The following is a 22,395-nucleotide window of genomic DNA, read 5'->3' as shown; positions in this document are numbered from 1 at the left end:
GGGTCTATGACCCGGGAGTCCGTTTGCGCATGCGCAGACTGGCGCGCCGGCCGCAGGGCATGCTGGGAGGGATCCGTGACGGATCCCTCACACAGCGCTGCGGTAAGAAGCCCATAGGCTTCTGCAGGGGATCGCCAGCTTTTTCTGGCGATTCCCTCCGCAGCGCTGACACAGCGAAGGGGGGTTAGAGAATACAGAAATGCGGTAAAAACCCAGATAATGGGTTTTTACCGCATTTCTGTGATAGAGAATCTCGCCCTAATACTTTTACAATTCAGTAATGAAATGTGACATAATAACAATAACATGTTTGTATCACCCACAAAATACCGAAATTACCAACACTTTCACATGGAATGTGGCTGGAGGCTAAGCAAGCATAATCTGGTGCAAATTAGAGGTAAAATATGTGACAATCACATTGGTTGCCCTTAGCAACATGCCCTTTGAAGTACCGGTGACATGTAGATGATGTAAACAATAATCGCAGTGTAGGGTTTTTATGTTTAAACATTTTCTGATGACACTATAACAGACACATGAATATAATGTACACATGTACCTACCAAGCAGCCAGCCCTCGGGCATGGTCCCAGAGGCCAGAGTGACGCAGGATGTTGGCATCATGGCAGTTCCCCGGGCAGCCTGCAACCACACTGACAATTTCCACATTGGCATCACACACCACCTGCACACTGAGGGAGTGACGCACACATCTATTGACACAGATTTACCCCCTCACGTGTGGTGCACGAATCCCAATGGCTCCCAGCAAATTGGGGAATGCTGAGAACCGATAGAATGCCACCGTAAGGTCCTGCCACTCGGCCTCACACTGTGGGAATCTGATGTATGTCCGCCACAACTTCTTCAAGGCATATAACACCTGAGCTAAATGCTTTGAGGAAATGGCTTGTGACACCCCCAACGACCATGAGGTCACAGCATGAGTGGAGCCTGTGGCCAAGTAGTAGAGGGCACACATCAATTTCTGCAGCCCAGACACTGCATAGTCCCCCCCCCCCCCCCCCGTAAGGGTCCAAATCATCTCTCACCTGCTCATATAAGTTCAACAGGTTAATGCGGTTCAGGCGAAACATCCCCACAACCTGGTGATCCGAGAGGGAGTCCAGGTACAGCCTAGCGCGATACATACGTGGGGTACGCAGTAGTCGGGGGGCTACCTGGATCTGGTGCGCAGCAGCCTCCCTCCTCCTGCGCAGCTCCTCCAAACGGGCAATGTCACAGACAACCAGCTCCACTCCACACAGCAAAAACGCCATCTCTCAAACCCTCACAGGTGCACATAATCATGTTGGGGTTACATCCTATTAAGTTGGTGATTTGACAAAAACGTGCGAGTTCGGCAGTTCCTTGACTAAAAATCGCAAGAGTTGAAATATGTCATCCCATTAAATGTCACCCCAACTCTCTCTACACCTGTTACATCTGCCCCACCTGCAGTGCACATGGTTCTGTCCACTAGAGAGAGAATTTGCTTTTGCGAGTGAACCAGAATCAGGCCCACAGTGTATGATCTAATTTTTTACATCCCTTTATGTAAATTGTGTATTCTGATTTCATTTTACACCGTTATAATTGTTGTTTGTACACCTGGATGTCCAATCTTATTTTATATGTATTTATTGCCGACACCACCTCTCCGTCTGCCGACACCACCTCTCCAGGAAGAGAATTCCACAATTTAACTGCCCAGACCATAAAAAAGTAGTTCCTTCTAAGGGTATTATATGTTCTCTCCTCTAGTGTAACCGTATGCCCACGTGTCCTGGAGTCCTTCCTCGGAGCACAAAGGGTGACTGACAGTTCCAGTCTATGTGGTTCCGTGTCACAGTCAGTATGCAGAGGGTCTCCCTCTCTCCCTCTCTGTACTCTACCTTTGCTAATGTGCTGCGCAGATGGCATTGTACCCACATTTGGCAATATGTGGTATAGCGGGGAGAGGGGTGGGGGTTACCAAAACCTGTGTGGATTGTTGGATATTCCTGTTTTGGGACATTATTTAACTGTCCATGCAGGGTTTATTAGTCTGACCTGGTAAGCCTGGCATATGGCTCTCCATCCTATCCTAGGAGGACATGCTGGGACTAATGGCCCATACACACTGGGCAATTTTGAGCTGAAAACCGCTCAAAACACCAACTTTCAGCTCAAAGCCGCTCAGTGTGTATGTCCCAGTGATGAGCGGTGATTGCTGCTGCATCATCGCTGGGAAACCCGTTCATCTGCTGGTATTACCAGCAGATGAGCGGCTTTGAGGATGGCTTTGCATAGCGCTGCGCTATGCAAATCCGAACGCCCCCCCCCCCTCGCTGACAGTGCCGGGCAGAGAGAAAGCCGCTCAATGTGTATGCCCTGAGCGGCTTTCCCTGCAGCGATGATTGCGATCATCGCTGTCCATACACGCTGGGCATAATCACCCAGTGTGTATGGACCTTTACAGTTCTGCTGCAGATATCAAGCCACAGGTGACTCAAACCTATGTCTCACCTAGGGCCTAGGGTGTGGTGATGTCATATAATGGGGTGCCCAGTGCGGTGTATGCTCCGAATGATGTAGTAAGATACTGAAATTCAGTTATACAATAGGCGGATCTCAGATTGTGCCAATACTTGTTGCATTCTATGGATCTCTGGCCTTCTCCTTCTATGCTGACGCACGGATAATCCTGGTTATATCCTGTCGCTGTTCCTCTATTGTTCATTGTGTCTATTTATGTTGTCGTCTGTACTGTACATTATTGACTGCTCCATTGATTGTACAGGTGTATTAGGGAATCAGTACTTTGTATTGACGAGGATTAGCCGAGATCTTAGATTTTATTACTATACTTTTCTATCAACCACAAACAACGTCTGCGTCAGAAATTGTGTAAGAAATAATGGGGGAAATGTAATAGGATGAGAGATTCAGAAAGGGAGAGATTTGGGAAGAAACTTTCTGAATCTGTCATCCTATTACATTTCACCCAACATGTTACAAATCTTTCTATGTGATTATTTGTATTTACCACTTTGGCCTTTGTATGTGGTTACATATTGCAATGTAAGAAGATAAAAGTTTATCTTTTGGTGATCTCTATTGTAATGAATTGGATACAGTCTATGCACATGTGATCATCTGCCGACCTGCTCCTAATGTCATCTCCACTTTCCCGGGATCAGGTGACAGTGACACAATCATTATATGACATCACCACACCCACACAGATCTATACCCGGGATCAGGTGACCAGTGACACAATCATTATATGACATCACCACACCCACACAGATCTATACCCGGGATCAGGTGACCAGTGACACAATCATTATATGACATCACCACACCCACACAGATCTATACCCAGGATCAGGTGACCAGTGACACAATCATTATATGACATCACCACACCACACCCACATAGATCTATACCCAGGATCAGGTGACCAGTGACACAATCATTATATGACATCACAACACATAATTCTGGTAATTCGGTACTTGTGTATTAGCCAGGCGCCCAATTAGCATACGTACGCAGGCGTAGGCTAAGCTACTCTGTCAGCGTAGTCCAGCGGCTGCCTAGCGTAGTGACTCCACGGCGTCCATGCCAAGTCTAGTGAGCGCCTCTCACACAGTGCTGGTAACCACCAGATCCCCTGCGCTGGCGGACACTGGCAGAGAGGGGATATATCTATATCTTTATAACTTTGTCACTATGATAAGTGTCATTGTGGGCCACATGTGATAAAGTACCAGCCAATCAGCTCCTAACTGTGTTTGAAAAATGACAGTAAGGGGCTGATTGGTGGCTTATCATTTTTCAAGGCTTAGTGAATCTCGCCCTGTATCTAACACCTGCCACACATATACCATGATGCCACTGACGGCTCCTCATTAACCATGCGCCACCAGTAACACCTATCGCTGTGCTATGTATAGATTCTCGTCATCATTCCCCGAGATTCATTTTCCCATAAATTCCTCATTAATTGCAGATAATAAACAGCTGCAGACAATCAGCTATAAAAAGGTGATGACATTACAGCGAGCAGCGTGTGTCGGCTGAGCTCGCGTTCCAATACACGTTATATATCAGTAACACCGGTCCTGCAAATATTCCCCCAGGCTGAATAGGCGAGCGTTATTTATTTACTAACACTTTATGATATAAGGCGCTTTACAATAGGAGACAGTGACAGAACAAACTGGGTATTTAAAAAGGTTGGAGGGCCCTGCTCGCAAGCCTACAATCTATACACGTACATGTATATACTGTGTGTACAACACGCTCATCCAGGTGTCTGAACTGTATCATTGTGTTGTAATCCCACCGAAAATAATGGGAGGACCGAGCAAAGTATACAATTCCGCCATAGGGATCAGTGATCCCCAGCCACATCTCCCTGTGTTGCTATTTTATGTGGCAGTGTAAAGGAGCCCATACATGCTCCGTTTTGTGGCGGCTCCGTTCTGTACTATGCGATGCGCGCTCCCGCGCACCACATAGTACGGTACAAAAAGTATGTGTTGCACATACTTTTTGTACTATCTACACATCGCATCGGATCGCATTGCATGCACACAGAGCCGACCCTTGCCTAAATGACGCCCTAGGCAAGATTTTGGCTGGTGCCCCCTAGCACCGCCACTAGTTCCGACTCTGACCCTGCTCCCCTTTCCCAGCACCATCAACCCTCATCATAGCAGTCATCATTTTGGTGCTCCTACCCACAATATTTTAAATAGAAACAGTGCACACATTCGGTGCGCAGCCCAAACAGGGGTGTGTTCTTGCTGGGAAGGGGCATGGCCACACAATAGTACCCCCAATTCAAATTATGCCACACAGTAGTGCAACTTTATTCACATTATATCATGCGATGGTGTCCCTTATTCACGTTACATCACACAGTTGTACCACTTTACCTTATATACATTACTCCTCACATTATTCACATTATACTCTTAGAAAAAAATCCTGAGAAAATATTGTATTTTAAGCACCTCCATGGCCGACACTGCAACCCAGCACAAAGCAGTGTGTGCTGGGCAGAGGAGAAGAGCTGCAGCTGCTGCTGTCACTTAAGGTGTGGGGGCCCGGGGCCCCCACTGGGCCCTTCCATTAGGCTTTGGCCTGGGTAATTTGTACCCCTACCCCTTTCTCTCGGCACCCCTGATAATACCACACAGTAATGACCCTTACACATGACACACATTATTAATGTCCTTATAAACATAATGCCCCTTACACATTATGCCAACCTTTATTAATGCCCTTCATACACATAATGACACACAATGCCCCTTACACATATGCCAACCTTTATTAATGCCCTTCATACACATAATGACACACATAATGCCCCTTACACATATGTTGCACATTATTAATGCCCTTATACACATGACACACATAATGCCCCTTACACATTATGCCAACCTTTATTAATGCCCTTCATACACATAATTACACACATAATGCCCCTTACACATATGCCAACCTTTATTAATGCCCTTCATACACATAATGACACACAATGCCCCTTACACATATGCCAACCTTTATTAATGCCCTTCATACACATAATGACACACATAATGCCCCTTACACATATGTTGCACATTATTAATGCCCTTATACATGACACACATAATGCCTGTTACACATGTCGCACATTATTAATGCATTTATACATGACACACATTTGGTAAGAAATCGCCAGTTTTTTTTTTTAAAGCGGCAATCATTTACACTGCAAAATCAGACAGGTATTGCAGTGTAGATGATTGCCTCTTTAAAAAAACTGGAGATTTCTTACTAAATCTCTCACTTTCTGAATCTCTCATCCTATTACATTTCCCCCTTTGTTCTTTGTTTGTGTGTCTACTGCCCTAGCCCACATTTAGGACCTATTTCAGGCTGGCTTGCCAAAGTAAAATGTCTCTCTAATGGGCAAAACCATGCTGCACTGCAGGTGGGGCAGATGTAACATGTGCAGAGAGAGTTAGATTTGGGTGGGCGGTGTTCAAACTGAAATCTAAATTGCAGTGTAAAAATAAAGCAGCCAGTATTTACTCTGCACAGAAACAAAATAAGCCGCCCCAATCTAACTCTCTCTGCACATGTTACATCTGCCCCCCCTGCAGTGGAGTTTAAAGAAGCAGTTTGCTTTTGCAAACCAACCTGAATGACCCCCTGAATCATGATTCCTGCTCCGGTTTCCCAGATAGAAATATATAGATGCCGGAGAATGCAGACTCAAGCGCGATATTTCTGAACCTAAGTGAAAGCGATGGAGTCTGCCGTATTCCTGCGCATTGGACCCATTTTCTATTTAAAACTCATCAAACTTCCTCTCAGTCACTTCAGCAGCTTAAAAATAATGTCCCATTACGGGAATTTCCTACCGGCGCTAATGCTTTATATCCTGGCAATCAGAGGGAGATAGGCTACAAAAACCACAGTCGCCGCCATTTCCACATCAGATGGATTTCATTTCAATCTTCTAGACGACCAAATAGCTCTGTGCACATAGCGGGGAATTGGCGTCGGTCTGCGCTATCAAACAATATTCTAATAAAGAACTAATCATTTATACGGCATTTCACCTGTGTTTTTGATTTATCGAAGGTGTTTTCAAGGAGGAGCTGTATCAAACCTTAGAGAAAGATACAGTGGTGAGAGATAAAGGGTGAGATTTAATAGGATGAGAGATTCAGAAAGTGAGAGATTTTGTGAAAAATCTCCAGTTTTTTTAAAGCGGCAATCATTTACACTGCAAAATCATTTTCTGAATCTCTCATCCTATTAAATCTCACCCATAGTATCAGCTAAACAATTTCTGCCATGCTACAGCATGTGTTTGAAAAATGACAGTTAGAAGCTGACTGATTTGTAAGTTCTGTGAGGTTTGGTACATCTCCCCAAGTCTTCACCTTTCAGAACTGCCCTCCACCCCAGCATCTCATATTTACTTATATATACAGACTTGTAGAGAAGATGCGGCACACCATTCACCAAAAAAGGTACAAATTTATTCGCTCTAAGGCAACGTTTCAATGCCTATGATGGCATTTTCATCAGGCTAGTAACATACAAACATACAAATCTTACCTATATAGCCAGAAGCTGGCACGTTGCCGCAGGCGGGACCGCGTACCCGTGCGATGGCGCTGGTCACGTGACGTCATCTCCCCGACGCCGGTCCCGGCTTCTGTGACGATGCGTCACGTGGCCGTATCTAAGCAACCAGATGACAATACCATAAAGTAAATACAGACATTTAAAAACATGTAAATACATTGAAATAAGCGCCGGAGCAGCAGCATAAGATAATCAAATATAATACATCTAATATAAACATGAAAACAGACAGTTTGCAAGGTAGATCCTTGCGAGATAGCAATCCTGCACGAAACCGGACGGATTGTTGGTATACATAGACATTTCAAATAAAGATCACATAGATCAATCTAATATTAGCCAATCAAATCCAATTCATAAACTACCAAATATATATGTGTAACATAAGCAGGTAACCCAATATGCACCAAATACACAAATTGTGGTGAATACACTTGCGATGTCTGAATACTGATCACTGTGTTCTTGGGCGGATAGGAGTGTACCTCCACCACCGAAAAAAACAGAATTAGGGCCACAGAAAAGGTCAAATTGACGATGTATAACCAACGGGGGTATCGCCCCCTGCAACTGACCTCTCTGTTGTGCCCTATGGGCATATAAAGGTTTCTTTTACTCCAAAACGTCTTGTTACTTTAATTGGATCAGAGCTCACCTTGTATAGGTGCCCTATGGGCACGTAGCAGTATCTTTCACGGCCCTCAGGTCAATCAGCGTCTCAATCACCACCAATCCAGGGTTGATGAAAAAAGCTTTTATTCCAATCACAGATGATCCATACACGAAATAACAATAAAAAATTGGCTAAAAAAGTTGTAAAAAAGGCACCGATGGGGTCCGGCACGGGAAAAACTTCCGACCACCTCTACCTCACCTGGGTTTAGAGGAGAAGGTGGGTGTCTTGCAGATGGAAAAAAGACACAGGAACACCCAGCAGTTACCTTGTGTGGTCCTCCTACCAACGCGTTTCGGGCCTCACCTGGGGCCCTTTGTCAAGGTATATGCAAATTATGTAACCAGTTTAAGTAAACTTCATGCTCAAACTGATTTAAAGAGACAATACACTAATACCAGTATGGTCATTGAGACCTTTTGGGACCGCAGTTTCCAGTCTCAAGTTCAATCTTGCTTCGCATTTCAGAAGCGATAGACCTCTGTTACCTCCTCTAATAGAGGCAGGCACATGGTCTATCATACAATATTTTAATTGTGCCATGGTGTGACTAGCCGTGGCATAATGACGAGCCACCGGCTGTTCACTGGTACCCGTGGAAAGTGCTGATTTAATTGCTGACCTGTGGGCTGCCATACGTTCCTTAAAGGTCCGCTCAGTTTTTTCTATGTATGACAACCCACAGGGACAGACAATTTGGTAAGCCACGTACTTGCTATTGCAAGTCAAGGTATGTTTAATATGCATCGTCTTGCCAGACTGAGGGTGTGGGAAGGTGGCACCTCCAATTAGAAATCGGCAGGTAGTACAGATGCAACGGACATTGCCCTTAGCTACCGGTACCTGTTTTTTTGGGGGGTTGACCACTACATTGGTTTTAACCAATACATCACGTAAATTAGGGGGTCTCTTGTAGCAGGTCAATAGATCTGTTTTTTGAAGCCCCAATTCAGGGTCTGTTTTAACCATGGTCCACAGTCGTTTAGACACAGAATTAACAACCCTACTGCCAGAGTTATATGTAGTGACACAGGGCATATGAGCATCCCCGGTACTTGTGTAGTTTCACGGCGCCAGGGTGTACGCTCGCCACGAAATATGTCCAAAAAAGTAACTTAACTCCATGCCAACATGGATAGTTCATACCTCCACTATCCATGTTGGCATGGAGTTGACTTTAAATAGCGTGGCGAGCGTAGCGAGCCACCGAGCCCGCAAGGGGACTCAGACGCACGGCGCCATGCTGGCGCCGTTAAACTACACAAGTACCGCATCCCCTTCTACATCTATTTTCTTAGGGGCCAGCAAATCCTCCCTATTCACAGCCATAACTTTGAATTTTGCTGAATCAAGGATTGGTTGGGGGTAACCTCTTTGTTGGAATCGCTCCAGCATAATTTCCATCTGAGCCTCTGCCTTCAATGGGTTTGAGTTGATGCGTTTAGTATGCAACAACTGGGAAAAAGGCAATCCCCTAACTGATGACCTAGGATGACAACTTGTGTAATGGAGTGTGTTGTTTCTGTCTGTTTCCTTAGTATATAAACTAGTTACCAGATTACCTGCTTCCACTCTAATTTCCACATCCAGAAATTTAACACACTCATTGCTATGAGTATAAGTGAATTTCACTGGACAATCGGATGAATTATGAAGTTGTATATGCCTAACCAGATCCTCTGCTTGGCCCCTCCAAAAAATAAGGAGATCATCTATGTAGCGGGTGTAAAAGAGAATACGACCCGCCACATGATGATCTACAAAGAACATATCCTCTTCAATCTTAAACATAAAAATGTTTGCATATGAGGGGGCTACCGCCGCCCCTATAGCACAACCTGTGAGTTGGAGAAAAAAACTTTCATTATAAATAAATACATTTTTCGTTAGTATTAATTCAAGCAATTGTAATATTAGATCCACGTTCGGACCGTGGTATTGCGGGTGGTCTGTGATATAGCCCCTAACATCAGCCAATCCCATATCATGGGGGATGACTGTGTAGAGGCTACACACAACCACCGTGAACATACAGATATCATCATCCAACTGAGGTAAAGACTGAAGTTTACATAATAGTGAGGTGGTGTCCAAAAGATACCTAGGGTGCACTCTAATGCAAGGCTGAAGTACACTATCTACAAAAATAGATGCCGGCTGAAATAAAGAGTCCCGTGCAGAAATTATAGGACGGTCGGGAGGGTCCACTAGGGACTTATGTATCTTTGGGATAGTGTACATAATTGGGGCCAAAGGGAATGCAGGTAACAATGCTTCCTTTATTTGAGTTGTAATCAATTGATGGCCGACAGCCTTTTGAAGTACATCATTTAACTCCTTCTTAAAAATAGAGGAGGGTCCTGATGAAGCTTTCGATAGGTAAGGGAGTCATTCAGATGTATCATGACCTGAGCATGATATTTGTCACGGTCCTGGAGGACCAGTGCTCCTCCCTTATCCGCTGGCCTAAATATCTGGTAGTGCATTAAGTTCTGGTCTGGTCAGGTTATCACGGGTTTTGGGCATTTTTGGAATTTCCGATGACACACCTTCATTAAGTAGTCGAATGTAGGTTTTGATTGTGGGGTTAAAGGATTGTGGATCAAATTGGGATTTAGGTAAGATCTTTTTGAGTTGATGTGGTATTTCCTTCCACCCTACCGGGGGAATCGTTGTCCCAACTGAATCATCACGAGGTTTGGAAAAAAAGTCCTTTAACCTGAGTTGGCGAGCCAAGCGATGTTGTTCGATATTCCAATTGTTGGGATTGAAATGTACAGTAGGAGTAAACAATAATCCTTTGACCAGAACCTTGGACTCCTCAGGGGTTAAAGGGTAGGATGACAAATTGATAACTAGACTTTGTTCTTGGCTGCTGGAGGTTTTCTTCCAGCTGTTCTGCCACCTCGCCTTACCCCCTCGACGGGTATAGGGGCGCCACCTTCTTGCGGGTTGCGCCTGTTGCGTGCCCCTAAAGGGTGGGCACTGCGTTGACTGGAGGAATACGCAGAACTGTTCTCTCCTTCACTGTTGGACAAATTTAAATCTGTCGATGAACCTTGAGTCCGGTCCTGACCTCTGTTAAATCTCCTGAAAAAAGGCGTTTTGGGCCCCCCCACCTGCTGAGGTGTTGTCCACTGGTAGACCAAATTCAGTTCATAGTCTTTTTCTACCTTGGACTTCTTTTCTCTTTTGAACTTAATAAGGTTGCGCTTGTAGGCTTGCAGCTGCTCATTGAGTTTTGCAAACCAATCAGTGGTTGTATCTTCACTGAGCCCAGTTTTGTGGGCTAGTTCAAATTCATTGATTTTATCCTTTGCTGCTTTTACCTCTTGTGTGGAGTATTCGATGATTAATAACATGAGGTCAAATGAGCACTTATTGACAATTGACACCCACTTCCTACAGAAAGTGGGGTCATGTCGTCCAATAGTGGGACCATTCTTCATCCGTAGCCCCCTGGGAATCATTCTGGCTCTGTGGTACTCACTGAGAGAAAGTCCGTGATAATAATAATCTATTTCACGTTTTTTAAGTTTTAACAAGTCCCGAAATAGTTCCTCACATGGAGCTGCCTCTGCCAATATCTTCCAACACACTGCTATATAGAATCCCATCTGCATCCTTGTCGGAATAGGTGGTTGTTTCACCTCTAGGATAAACAGTATGTGTATAACCCGCAGAGGGCTCTTCCGGATTCATAGTGCAGAATATTCTGCTGTTGCTGCTCCGCAAAATTCTAGTGGGTCCTGTAAAAACTGGGTAACCACCAGAGCAAAAAGATGATTAAAAAGTGTATTAAGGTACACTGAGTGCTCCGTCCACCACGGACAACACGGCTTCAGCTGATGCTAAAATCACTGGGAGATAGACCAAGATCTAATGCTCCAATACAACAATCCAGAATGTCCGGCACAGCCTCCTCCACTCGATTACTGCATGGGTGCCCGCATAGGAAAGAAATTATTCACTCTAAGGCAACGTTTCAATGCCTATGACGGCATTTTCATCAGGCTAGTAACATACAAACATACAAATCTTATATACCTTTATATATATATATATATATATATATATATATATATATTAAAAAGAGTAATTTATTTATTAAGTTTCTTATATAGCGCACATATATTCCGCAGCGCTGTTCAGGGAGATATTTGAACACTCACATCAGTCCCTGCCCCAGTGGAGCTTACAATCTATATTCCCTACCACATGTACATGCACACAGACATACTAGGGTTAATTTGTTGGGAGTAATGGTCTCAGATCTTCTCTGTCAGTCAGTGCTTAGTAATAGTCTGTGCTGTCTCCTGTCAGTCAGTACTTGGCAATAGTCCTTTCAGTCAGGTTTTAGTAATAATCTGTGCTGTCTCCTGTCAGTCAGAAGTTAGTAATAGTCCTGTCAATCAAGTCTTAGTAATAGTCTGTGCTCTCCCCTGTCAGTCAATGCTCAGTAATAGTCTGTGCTGTCTCCTGTCTGTCAGGTCTTAGTAATAGTCTATGCCAGTGGTCGCCAACCCTAGCCCTCGAGAGCTACCAACAGTTCACATTTTCCAGACAACCTAGCTGCTGCACAGCTGCACTCATTAATCACTGACACATTTTAAAAGATACACAGATGGAGCTAATTAGCTCACTTGTGATTCTGTGAGGAGATCTGCAAAACATGCACTGTTGGTAGCTCTCGAGGACTAGGGTTGGCTACCCCAGGTCTATGCTCTCCCTGTCAGTCAGTACTTAGTAATAGTCCTGTCAATCAGGTCTTAGTACTAGTCTGTGCTCTCCATGTCAGTCAGGTCTTAGTAATAGTCTGCGCTCTCCCTGTCAGTCAGGTCTTAGTAATAGTCTATGCTCTCCCTGTCAGTCAGTACTTAGTAATAGTCCTGTCAATCAGGTCTTAGTAATAGTCTATGCTCTCCCTGTCAGTCAGTACTTAGTAATAGTCCTGTCAATCAGGTCTTAGTAATAGTCTATGCTCTACCTGTCAGTCAGTACTTAGTAATAGTCCTGTCAATCAGGTCTTAGTAATAGTCTATGCTCTACCTGTCAGTCAGTACTTAGTAATAGTCCTGTCAATCAGGTCTTAGTAATAGTCTATGCTCTACCTGTCAGTCAGTACTTAGTAATAGTCCTGTCAATCATGTCTTAGTACTAGTCTGTGCTCTCCATGTCAGTCAGTGCTTAGTAATAGTCTGTGCGGTCTCCTGTCAGTCAGTACTTAGTAATAGTCCTTTCAGTCAGGTCTTAGTACTAGTCTGCGCTCTCCCTGTCAGTCAGGTCTTAGAAGTAGTCTGTGCTGTCTCAGTACTTAGTAATATTAGTATATTTTTTGGAGAATAACAGTACAGTACAGCACAGAATAAGGGTACAGCATAGAATAATAGTACAGTACAGCACAGAATAATGGTACAGTAGAGAATAACCATATAGCACAGAATAATGGTACAGCACAGAATAATAGTACAGTACAGCACATAATAAGGGTACAGTACAGTACAGCACAGAATAACAGTACAGTACAGCACAGAATAACAGTACAGTACAGCACAGAATAATGGTACAGTAGAGAATAACCATACAGCACAGAATAACGGTACAGTACAGTACAGTACAGTACACAGCGGCTGCAGCACCATTTACACAACTGCAGAAATAAATAAGAGAAAATACAAATTAATTCGCTTGGTAAACTGATTAGCTGTTTTGCATTGATCCTGTTCAAAGTAATTATATGTTTAGCTGGAGGATTTTCCCGGGGAAGTAATTCCCTTATTCTGAGCTGGCTGATGGCAGTAAGGGGGGGGGGGGGGATATCAGCGGTGACGTCATAGCCCCACTTAGCATTCAGGGCACGTACTCGCCAGGCCAGCTCCTTTCATTTCTCCCTGCTTTGTATAAACATGTCAGAGACAGTTCATCCTCCCCATCCATGTGACACGCGGGAGATAAATACTTGCAGGGTTAAAATCGAATAAATCCTGTCTGGAGACACAAATTTGTTTGCTGCGGGGGTAATGGGGAGACCCTTCCTGAATCGCATGAGCCCTTCCTTCCAGCGTCATAGTTATATATCGCTTATGGCGAGTGACAGGGTACAGATGCCAAGTACGTTGTCATGTGCTGCATTTCCTGCACCGTCTTGTCAGGGCTTCAGTCCCGCGCTAACTATCTCCGTAACGATCTGATAGATTAATCGGTTGCCATAATGTTATCGGACGTCGCTGTCACGCTCTGCCCTCGGCGTTATTCGCTGTCCGCTAATTCATTTCATTTTAATTATTCCCCAAGTGTGAGGATGACTTATCAAACCTATCTGCCGTAATATCATCATATATTTATTTAGTGCCACAAGGGTTCTGCAGCGCTGTATTGGGGGATTGTATGAAACCCCCCCCCCCCCCCAACAAACCCCCCCCCCCCTAAAAACTAAAAACATTAGAAATAGGCAGTGAAGCATAATCCTAATGACATTGAGGAGATGGGCGAAGGAGGACATGACCGGAAACATGGATGTTATTAGGGACTTGAGAAACTAATGTGTTTTAGGCGGGTGTGGTACAGGGTATCCCGACAGTCATTAGCCCGACACTGGGATCCCGACTGCCTGGACTCAGACAGCATGGCGAGCACAACAAAGCCCCGCCGCGTTTCTATTCTCCCTCTATGGGGGTCGTGGACCCCCACGAAGGAGAATAGCCAGTGGCAACCGTCTGTCTGAGTTTTGACAGTTGGCATCCCAACTGTCCGGACCGCGTCCGGCATCCGTTTTAGGGGATGCATGAAGGGTGGGAGGCTGGGTGACTTGAGGGTGGAGGTCTATACTGGCAGATGGGGGGGGGGGGGGGTGGTGGTGGGAGAAATCCTGGTAACCGGAAGGAAATGTGGACAGCAATGAGGAGTAAAGGAGGTAAAATGGTGGAGCGGAGAAATAGCAGTGTGTGGGGATGAGATTTATGGTGTAGTGGTTAAGGGAGGTGTAGTGGGTGAGGGCGGTATAATGGGTGAGGGCGGAGGGTGGTGTAGTGGGTGAGGGTGGTATAGTGGGTGAGGGTGGTATAGTGGGTAAGGGAGGTGTAGTGGGTGAGGGCTGTGCAGTGGGTGACAGCGGTGTAGTGTTTGAGGGCATTGAACGGTGTAGTGGGTGAGGGCGGTATAGTGGGTGAGGGCAGTATAGTGGGTGAGGGCGGTGGGCTTGTAGTGGGTCCGTGTGGTGTTGGGGGAGAGAGCGGTGTTGGGGGTGAGGGCGGTATAGTGGGTAAGGGTGGTGTAGGGGGGTGAGGACAGTGTAGTGGGTGAGGGCGGTGTTGTGGTTGCGAGAGGTATAGTGGGTGAGGGCGGTGTAGGGGGTGAGGGCAGTGTAGTGGGTGAGGGCAGTGTAGTGGGGGAGGGCGGTGTTGGGGATGAAGGCAGTGTAGTGGGTGAGGGCAGTGTAGTGGGTGAGGGCGGTGTTGGGGGTGAAGGCAGTGTAGTGGGTGAGGGTGGTATAGTGGGTGAGGGCAGTGGGGGGTATAGTGGGTGAGGGCGGTATAGTAGAGGGCGGTGGGCATTGTAGTGGGTGAGGGCGATGTTGGGGGTGAGGGCGGTGTAGGGGGTGAGGGCAGTGTAGTGAGTGAGGGTGGTGCAGTGAGTGAGGGCGGTTGGCGTTGTAGTGGGTGAGGGCAATGTTGGGGATGAGGGCAGTATAGTGTGTGAGGACGGTGTAGGGAGAGAGGGCAGTCCAGTGGGTGAGGACGGTGTAGGGGGTGAGGGCGGTATAGTGGGTGAGGGCAGTGTAGGGGGTGAGGGCGGTATAGTGGGTGAGGGCGGTGTAGGGGGTGAGGGCGGTATAGTGGGTGAGGGCGGTGTAGTGGGTGAAGGTGGTGCAGTGGGTGAGGGCTTCTTAGGTCAATGGGAGGCGTTTGGACTTGATTCTGTATAGTATCACAATGGCGGAGCTTTATATATTTTCAATTATTTATTATTATTTATTAACAGCTTCTTATATTCCCGTGTAATCAGGGCCGCCGAGAGGTATGCTGTGCCACGGTAAAATTTGGGGTGTGTGGCTTAATTCACGGGAGGTGGAACCACCTCCCACGATTAGGTCACGCCTTCAAAATGTTTAAGGTGGGTGAAAAAACACTGTAAAGTCGAGGGGGAAGTGTTATTGCCCCCGCCCCCCCCCCCCCAGCATCGGCAAAAAGGGGGCATGGCCTATGAAAAGGGGGCGTGACCTCATGGGATGACACGTCCTAAGGCTGCGCCCCCATTTTTCGACGCTCTTTGCCGCTGAATAGCTGAATTCTTTTCAGGCTGGCGGGGACTCCCAACTTCCCACCCACCGCGGGACAATGGCGGCCCAGGCGGGAAAATCCCCAAATACCGGGAAGTTCCCCCGGTAAGCGGGACAGTTGGGAGGTATGCTCAAATTGCTCAGTTGACGCCACATAGGGGCCGTCGGCATGCAAAACGCTTGAAATCCCCCCATAGAGGTGGGGAGCAGCGTTAGCCTTTTATTTATAAACAAAATACTTTAATTATGGGTTTGTGTCTCTTTGCTGGGAGTGTAAGTTGATTAAGATGTCACAATTATCACCTAATAACGCTTCAAAGGGAATTCCTATATCAGACAGATCATTGTTCCGATAGTTCTCCGGATACATTCCATCGCTTAGCCGACATGGTGTAATAATAGCTGGAGTACACATGTTGCACCTCGCTATGGTGATAGTATGCTTTCTCTGTATTAGTCGGGATTGTATTCATTTCTGCTTATCGTTTAATTCTATAAATAATATATCGCCATGGCAGCGGGTGCTCCTGGCCTCTGAAGTTGTGGAATGTCACTGCCGCTAATGTGCAAAACAAAAATAATATAAAAACACATTTTTAGTTACTAAGAAAACAACCTTTTAAAATATTGCAGTATTGAATGGCCAATACATCACCCAGTGTGTAAGCACCTTAAAAAGCCGAATCAGGCCCCTGGTGTGTGTCTCTTAGGCAACCCCTATTGGTCCCATCAGGACAGCCAGATTGCAGAACATATTACATATGCACCACCCCTGGGATTGCCTCTGGACAGGTTTCTAGCCAGGATTAATTAACGTCTTTGCAAACAAGACAGGTCAGTCCTCAGAAGACCTTTAATAGTGTCCCACATACAGTAACTGTACTGCTGTCTGCTGAGGATCCATCTATGTACCAAGCTGCCAATGCAGTCAGATAACTGGATTTATAAGATATCTATGATCTATAGGACATAGAAACCCAAGAGCTTAAAGTGTTCATTCAGGGTAGACGTCTTACTGCACTACCACTTCCAACACTACACTACACTACCGCTCACAACACTACACTACCGCTCACAACACTACACTACCGCTCACAACACTACACTACCGCTCACAACACTACACTACCACTCACAACACTACACTACCACTTACTACACTACACTACCGCTTACAACACTACACTACCGCTCACAACACTACACTACTGCTCACAACACTACACTACCGCTTACAACACTACACTACCGCTTACACTACACTACCGCTCACAACACTACACTACCTCTTACAACACCAAACTACCGCTTACTACTCTACACTACCGCTTACAACACTACACTACCGCTCACAACACTACACTACCGCTCACAACACTACACTACCGCTAACAACACTATACTACCGCTTACAACACTAAACTACCGCTTACTACACTACACTACCGCTTACAACACTACACTACCGCTCACAACACTACACTACCGCTCACAACACCATACCTCCCAACAGTCCCGATTTTAGAGGGACAGTCCCGATTGTCAGGGCCTGTCCCTCTGTCCAACCCGCGGGCGGCAGTGTCCCGCGGTGTGGGGGGGCTGTTGGGAGTCCCCCCTGTCAGCTGCTAAACAGCGGGGAATAAACGCTGTGCGCATGCGCACAGCGTCTATTCCCGCAGCCAGGGGGCTGGGGGCATGGCTAGAGGCTCACAGAGCCTCTGGGTCATGCCCCCATAGCGGCAAAATGGGGGCGTGGCCTCGCGGAAGAGCCGCGATTATAGGCCCCCCCCAAATTAGGCCACGCCCCCGAAAATTTCGTCCCGACTGCTGAGCAGCAAATGTTGGGAGGTATGCAACACTACACTACCGCTTACAACACTACACTACCGCTTACAACACTACACTACTGCTCACAACACTACACTACCGCTTACAACACTACACTACCGCTTACACTACACTACCGCTCACAACACTACACTACCTCTTACAACACTACACTACTGCTTACAACACTACACTACCTCTTACAATACTACACTACCGCTCACAACACTACACTACCTCTTACAACACTACACTACCGCTCACAACACTACACTACCTCTTACAACACTACACTACCTCTTACAACACTACACTACCGCACACAACACTACACTACCGCTTATAACACTACACTACCGCTTACACTACACTACCGCTCACAACACTACACTACCTCTTACAACACTACACTACCGCTTACAACACTACACTACCTCTTACACCACTACACTACCGCTCACAACACTACACTACCACTTTCAACACTACACTACCGCTCACAACACTACACTACCTCTTACAACACTACCGCTTACAACACTACACTACCTCTTACAACACTACACTACCGCTCACAACACTACACTACCACTTACAACACTACTCTACCACTTACAACACTACACTACCGCTCACAACACTACTCTACCGCTTACAACACTACACTACCGCTTTGCCATAAAGTACTGTAGCTCTTAGTCACATAATTACAGCAATCTGTAGTTTACACCTGAAAGCCTTAGGACACTGACTTAAATGTAATGTAGGACAAACAGCTAAAACTGCAAACAGTCATCTGACAGCGAAGCTACTCTTCTGCAGGGGGGGGGATTTGTTGTTACACCACTGATACGTATATTCGCTGTCCCGCCTCATGTGGTCCAATCAATAAATGGCCTAAAAAAAACTTGCTGTCTCGGTTGGTCGAGCACATCATTAACAATATAGTGCATATATATTATAGTGATATAATGCAGGGGTTATCAATCTCAGTTCACGTTTTTCAGGTCACCCGTCCGGTGCACAGGTGCATTCATTACTCATTGACACATTTTAAAATATAATTATTTCACACGTGATATTGGGCCAGATTCTCTAAGCTTCAAAAGTGATATAATGGAGAGTGATAAACAGCCAGCCAATCAGCTCCTGCCTGCCATGTCACAGGCTGTGTTTGAAAACGTCAGAGGAGCTGATTGGCTGGCTGTTTATCACTCTCTATTTTATCACTTTTGAAGCTTAGAGAATCTGGCCCAGAGTGAGGAGACCTGCAAATCTTGTTCTGTGTGGGGTCCTGAGGACTGCGTTTGAGAACCTGTGATATAATACACTAAATGATATGCACCATAACATTACTAACGATTATCGTATAGTGTGTACAAACCTATAGAGACAAAATATTATTGGATTTTCTGGAGATTTAAGACTTCTGCTTCCAAGGAAACAGGGGGAGATGCTACAATCCGTATTCACTGCCCCCCCCCTCCTCCATCTTTGAATGCACAGCGCTGAGATCTGTGAGGAGACACCGTTGTGCTTTTGCTGGTGGAGACAGCCCATTGGATCAGCCCATTTCCCTGCAATGAATCTGTGATTGTTTCCCGCTCAGTCCTGAACCGCAGCCAAATCTCATAAGCGGTTCACAGATTCTCCCAACACCCCTGTCAGTCAGTTATCACAGATTGGGGAAGCTGGGAAGTAGAGCGGAACCGGCAGTTTGTTCATCACTAGAAGCAGAAAATAAAGGATAATGTAACATTTGTGTGTGAACGTTACCGGCTACTAATGACGGTCTGTCGTATACTGCGCTGCCTAATCTATATATCAACTCACTGGCCAAAGGGCCTCATTCAGACCCATCCGCGGGGCTAGCCATACTGATTATCGAATGACCGTGCATTCACAAGCTTCGTAGTGCGTGCTGCGATGAAAGCCAGCAAGTCCTTTCTGAGTATAACAGTCGCTCATGTCACAATATATAATTGCTACGTACTAATCCTAAACGACATTGTAGCAGCGCGGTGGGGACAGGGGCGGTATGGTATGTGGAAGGGGGGAGGTGGTGGTTCTGGACAAGTGTCTTTATTATGGCGGGAAGGAGACCGTATAACTGTTTGTGCTCCATTTCACACCTGAAAACTGTCTCCCGGGAGAGGACGGCAGAGCCTGGCACTGCCAACCTGGATTAGCGGAGGTCTGCCTGTAATAACCGCTCCCTACAGTATGCCAGGGGATAAAGGATGCATTTAGCTGCAGACCTAAGCCGCGTTCTCATGGGCATGAAGTGTGTGATGACAATAGATGTCCAACGCGGGTTCATATGCACACACTGCATAGGTGTAATGGGGATAGGGGGCAAGGACAGAGGCTTGTGCTGCCCTATACCCTCACTGTGGTGTTATATGGCTGTGTGTGTTGTCTGACGTCATCCAGAAGAGGCTGCAGTGTATATATATATATATATATATATATATATATATATGTCACTGTTTATCTATGGGCTTTGTGTAGAGATAAAAGACCCATTGGGTCAGAGGTCACTGTGATGCACCCCATCGATGGTGAGTGCGGAAGCAAAATGACGGACTCGTGCGATTAAAGCGCAAAACAAAGATGATGGAAGTAAAACTAATTTGCAGCTTAAATTGGGGTGCCAGGTAGGTGCCTCATTGGTCGCCCCGCTGCTAATACTGGCGCAGCACCGACACTACCATCTCCAGACGCCAACTATAATTCTTATCCTGTATTCCTGTGTTTTATCTATTTGTGTTCTAATGTCCAATAAACATTCACCTCCGGAGCTCACGCAGCCCGTTCATCATGGAGACATTCCCAATCAGGACGCTGTATCCTGGACCGTTCCACCACTGGCACAACCCCTGCCCCAGAGACGTTCCCAGCACTGCGACCAATGGCACAAGCTAGGATACGATATTGTCACCATCGCGTCATACTACGCAAATGGCAGCAGAGCAGGCCCCATCTGCAGTGCACATGGTTTTGTCCATTTGAGAAGGAATTTGCCTTTGTGAGTGAACCAGAATAACCCCCATACCCTCACCCCCACAAGCCCCTCAATATCGCGGCCTGTTAATCAGGGAACAGCACAGGGGAACTGCGGGTGAATTTGCATATTTTGCAGCCGCAGTTAATATGGGGGTAACGCGGGTAAATACCTTACTGGTATTATTGCATATTGCTCCAAATGCGTCTAAGTGCCTTTTTTTTAGCCAGCGAAGAGTATATTATACACAATGTAGTTAATCTGCAGATTGACGGAATACTGATTTGACAGAATCCCCATAACCAAATGCCGACAGACAATATACCGACATATACATAAAAATGACAATCAAAATACAGACTGGTAAAACACCAACATGAAGAAAATACCGACACAACCACAATGCTGACAGCCAAAGTAATGACACAAATAATACTAACTAAAAAATTTTTTTTTTTTAAACCGACTTGATCATTCTTTACCATCCCAGGGGGGATAGAGGGAAAATATAATAGTGTGCTACGCACAGCGAGGAACCATGTCCGAAGCATGGCGAGCGCAGCGCTACACTAATACGCTGTCCATGTCAACGTTATAACTGTGTCGGCATTATGAGCATGTCAATATATGGACTGTAAGCATTTTAACAGTCAGTATTATATTTGTATATATTGACCATCGGTATTTACACCCTGCCGGTATAACAGCGTCGGCCAAGTGATTGTCGGTAATTCAGTTGTAGGTAAATAGCACTGATCCCTATTCCGTGTATTCGTTCCCATGCACGAAATGAGGGGTGTGGAAGTTCCTGGCGAGTGGAGAATGCCCGTTATCCAGTTTATATCCAGAGTCTCCTCGGGAGACGTGCGGGATGAAGTGGCGCTGTTGGGAATAATGTCTCTCTGCTCACTGTCTGTTCATCACACGGGGTGCGGAGATCTGCAGGCAGGGACAGTGCAGTGGTGTCGGCAATAACGACCTTCCCCATTCCGCTGTGGCTATACGGTAATGCCTGATAGGAGATTACACAGGAGGGTAGAGACGGGCGAACAAGGGCCACATTCCGCCCCACGACCAGCGTTGACTCTTCGTCATCCTGGACGAGTGTTGTCACTGCACTAATCGCCCACTTATCTCATTAGCACAGGCGAGACGCGGAATTCTCACTCGCTGACGTTTGGCACAATTCAATTATGAGGCAAATGTGCTAAAAATGAACATCGAGCTAATGAAAGCGAAATGTCAACAATTGCATCATGTTAACGCTGTCAGGCAACCGTCGGATATGACTGTTGCTGAACGAGTAAAGAATGATTATATATTTGCTTAGAAGACTGCACCCCCCCCCCCCCCCCCCACCACTGATGTCTATAAAGAAAGGCCTGATCCGTTCATAGGGTATGTTAGATTTACTATGTAAAAACCAGACCCGGACAAGACCCCGGACCGCCGTACCGGACATC

General features: G+C 46.0%; 1 protein-coding gene across 2 annotated transcripts in view; it reads left to right on the top strand.

Annotated features, from left to right (window-relative positions):
* The window catches only part of LOC146036386 (connector enhancer of kinase suppressor of ras 2-like), a 410,449-nt gene that overhangs the window by 15,823 nt on the left and 372,231 nt on the right, over positions 1-22,395 (top strand). The window lies entirely within an intron of this gene.

Source organism: Crinia signifera, chromosome 9, assembly GCF_055691185.1.
Source record: "Crinia signifera chromosome 9, ASM5569118v1, whole genome shotgun sequence".
NCBI lineage: Eukaryota > Metazoa > Chordata > Amphibia > Anura > Myobatrachidae > Crinia > Crinia signifera.
This window is presented reverse-complemented; position numbering and strand designations above follow the sequence as displayed.